The 4,396-nt window shown below is 34.1% G+C and overlaps 1 pseudogene; it reads left to right on the top strand.

Annotated features, from left to right (window-relative positions):
* Positions 1-2,333: 2,333 nt before the first annotated feature.
* The window catches only part of LOC107566614 (zinc transporter ZIP4-like), a 13,357-nt pseudogene continuing 11,294 nt past the window's right edge, over positions 2,334-4,396 (top strand).

Consider the following 4,396-nt stretch of genomic DNA (forward strand, 5'->3'; position numbering starts at 1 on the left):
AAATTAGTGTGTCAGATTGGTTGAGACGCTACAGTGCATGTTGTCATAATGCGGACATGTGGCATTTATCTGTATTTAAGTTGTATGAGAAAGTTCCCTGCTAACAAAAATATGTTCTAAGAATGTTGCTCGTTATTTACATTATGAAAACGTTATTTTAGAATGTTCTCGAACCGTTCAGAACGTCCGTTTTCCAAATGTTTTAAAAATGTTTTTTTTTATGCGAACGTTAAGGGAACATTCCATTTAATAATTTTACAAACATTATGGAAAGTTCTAAAACAAGTGGGAACATTTAAAAAAAAAAAAAAAAAAGGTTAGATAAAAATCAAGACAGAGCATTTCAGGAAAAGGATCATTTAATATCTTAAAACGGTAAACAGTTGTGAATGCAAAACTATTCATAAAACAAGAGATGATATCAAAATATGCATAAAACTTTAATAACACATGACAACTTTCTCCAACATGACATTTATGAAAAAACAGGTTTCGCTCCCCTTGACCTGAGTTTAACCTTTTAGATAACATCAGTTAATTATATGTAGAGCCTTGTCTTAATTTCTTTCCATTTTGGTGTTATTGCATTCACAAAATCACAAAATAACTATCTTGATCACCAAAAGCACTAGAGAAAGGTGTGTGTGTGTGTGTGATTGGGCTTTGACTCTTTAACTTATAAGTTACTAAGGCCGTGACACATCTAGCCCTGCTGCACTATAACATAGACCTGCGTTATGAAATATGTTACCATCATTAGAGATAATAAACACTAATCCAATGGCTTTTTGGAAAAACAATTACATACATGCATACTTGTATATAAATAAATATCTGACATAAAACTCCTGAATAAGTTTTTTGTTTTGTTTTGTTTTTTTGATAGTTTATTTAATAAGTGATAATATAGGCGTGCATGTTTTTTGTAGAGATAAAACTGTAAAATCCTAGTAGATTATTGTGTCTCCACAATAATAAGACAGTAATATAAATCTTTTTGTCATGTCTGTTTGATTTTTTTTTTGTTTTGATGACAGTGGTAGTTAATATGTACCACAGTTATGAGATTTTGGCAGGAACTGTGCTGAATTTTTGCATGGTTGTATTTCTACATTGAACTTCGTATTACTTTGAACATTATTTTTTTTGTAGATTAGAGATTCGTGTTCCTCCATAAAAGTGTTTTGAAACATTTTTTAGTTGGATGAATATTAACTTTTTTTAATGTATGTATAATGTTTTTAGGTGTGTTAGCACCAACCAATTTCCCACGAAAAGGCTAAATGAAGTATTATTTTCAAATAGAAAATAATCATCTTCAAAAATAAATTTTCATCTCAAATAAATCTCTGTGTTGTTTAAGGCTAAACACTACAGGTGAATAGGTAAAAATTTGGAATTAATAGATATCACCACCACATTTACTCAGTTGATTAATCACAATATATTAAAACAGTTGTTAGGTATTACAAGATGTATTTTGCATAAACAGAGAGGATTTTGAATTTCTTTCTTCCTTACTCCATAAATCAGAAAATACTGTCAACAACCAGAAAAAAAGAAAAAATTCCACCATGTTTTTAGGAATAAAATGTAATATAAAAATTAGCTAAAATATGTTCCAAAACATATGTAAATATATTTTGTACCAATATATTGGTTGTACATATATATATATATATATATATATATCAGGTAAATGATATACAAACAAACCCCTCTGTAAAAACATTGAGAATATAGATAGGAATGAAACTGTAAACTTAAAAGCAATAGTAAATGTGTATAAATAATTTTCACTCAGAAATGGCAAGTAAATTTTGCAAATAATTACAAAGAAACAGCAATTGACACATTGAATTAAACGCAAAATTTTGAAGTAGAAAGACTGAATTAGTATTTATTGTAAAACAATCCAACAATCTTTAATTGAAAACCATTTTTTTTTTACATTTTAAGTGCTGCTGAAGTGGAGATTTCTGGCTCAGTGCAAGAGAAAAAATCATATGAACGTTAAAAATATGTTTTGTAATTGAAACAGACAGATGCACATTGATAAAGTGTAATAAAATAAACACTGAAATGCCGATTTTTTTTCCACTAGTCTGAAAGAAGACGTTATAGAAGCAAAATAGCCAAAGGTTGACCTGTAGTGTCTTTGCTTTAATACAAAACAGCTGCATTAAATACAACATTTATAGTCTCTCATTTAATCGACTCTATCTTCATTTCATCATTGTCCGCTCAGTGTTTCTCTCTCCTGTCTATAGTGTCTTTCAGTGGATCATCTCTCCCAGCTGTTGAGTAACTACAGCAGTTCACAGGGGCTTCAGATGGAGGATTTCTTCAGCGTGGCTCCTGGCTGCTGTTTGTTCCTCAGCGCTCCGCTGGAGACCTGCAGGGCCATACAGGAGGGCCGCTGGGGCGTAGAGACCGAACACTTCATCGAAATGATCTATGGCCACAACCACGACTATAACAGCACCACCGATCATCCTCATGGAGACATCACTGGAAATCAGGGTTTGGAGAAGATGTTTAATGAGATGGAGAAATACTATCAGCCTGACACGCATGAGGTCAGCACAATTAACTCATTAGTTTTAAAGATAACATTTAATTTTGTTAGCCCTCCCATTGTGTTCGGGTTCATTTGACCTACACCTGTTTTTCAAGCTACTTGAAATATTGGTTAAACTCTTTATTTCATCTTACAATTTGGTGATGTTTTCTCTCATTTAGGGTCATGAATGAGCATGCAAAGTTTCGACACGTTGACATTTTTCTGAATTCAGAATTCATCTTCTGAATCATCCGAGGAAAATTCACTGTTTCTTTATCTAGTTGAGTCTCACAGTCTAAACATCTGTCAATTTTGTTTGTTGTCTGTTAGTTTTAGTAATTTTGTTGTTTGTTTAGATCATCTGTATTCATTTTTTTTATATATCTATATAGATTTTATTCATGTTTATTTCAGTTATTTTAGTTCTTAAACTGAAAATTAGAAATGTGCATTTATTGGCAACTAACTGACTTTTTTTTTCTCTCTCTTATATTTTTTCTTTCATTTCAAGGAACAAATAAAAAAAATTTGTTAATTATATCAAGACTTTAAAAAACACTAAAGACACTAAAAACAGAAAACCTTTATTTTGTAGCTTTTATGTTTTCTTTTCTTTTTTATTTTATTTTAAACATCTGTACACAATTCCTGGAAGCTGAAAACATCCCAGTTCTTGCATGGCCAGCATAATCACCGGAAATGTCACCCATTGAGCATGTTTGGGATGCTCTGGATCGGCGTATACGACAGCGTGTTCCAGTTCCTGCCTAAGGCACACCTGTGCAATAATCATGCTGTCTAATCAGCATCTTGAAATGCCACACCTGTGAGGTGGATGGATTATCTCGGCAAAGGAGAAGTGCTCACTAACACAGATTTAGACAGATTTGTGAACAATATTTGAGAGAAACAGGCCTTTTGTGTGCATAGAAAAAGTCTTAGATCTAGTTCAGCTCATGAAAAATGGGGGCAAAAACAAAAGTGTTGCGTTTATATTTTTGTTCAGTGTATTTAGGAATTATTCAATTTCTCACTTATTTTATATTTTTTAATCTCTGACAAGCTACAGTACAGGTTTTCTGTTTTTACATGAGTTTTTCATATTGTACATTTTTGGCAAATTGTATGGAATCCAACGTGTGTCAATATGGCCTCAAACACAAAAGTTGTACTCTGTTTTTGAGCACAACAGGAGGGTTAGTTATTTTTATGTTGTTTAGCGAATGCTCACGGTTATCTGTGAAGTAAAACCATTAATAACCCTCAATGGTGAGGGGGGTGATGCTTCAAGAGGATATCCTGGTGATCGGGAAAACCGCTCAGGGCGACCCAGATACGGTAGACCAGTCAGGGTAGCATGAAAGCGTAACCCCAGCCCGGACGTCCGGAAATTTTTGCAGTGACGCGCCAGGGGCCTGATAATCACAAAGGCTCCCGCAGAAGCCTGTGTTATGGCCGCATGATCCAGGAAGTATGAAGCCGAAACCCGGCTTTACTTACCTTCTGGACATATATCGACGAGTGAAATAAACACTGCAAGTCGAGCACCCAGTTTCTGAACCCACCAGCATGTGACCCATACTTGGCCACATATCACTTCACTTCACACTAATAATGAACCATTGTGATCATGTTTTGTTTTTTAATGGTGTTATCCTCCTCAGATTTTAAAGGGCTTCTGAAGGCTTTAAACCTGGGTGGAGGGGAACATGACCATGATGCTGAAAAGCAGCACCTCAGAAACAGCCACAGTCATGTGGATGCTCATCGGACCAACAGCAGCTGGGACACGGTAACCGTACGATTCTGAACTTTTTTTTTTTTTTTTTTTTT

Source organism: Sinocyclocheilus grahami, unplaced genomic scaffold (genome assembly GCF_001515645.1).
Source record: "Sinocyclocheilus grahami isolate Dianchi unplaced genomic scaffold, SAMN03320097.WGS_v1.1 scaffold1088.1, whole genome shotgun sequence".
Lineage (NCBI taxonomy): Eukaryota > Metazoa > Chordata > Actinopteri > Cypriniformes > Cyprinidae > Sinocyclocheilus > Sinocyclocheilus grahami.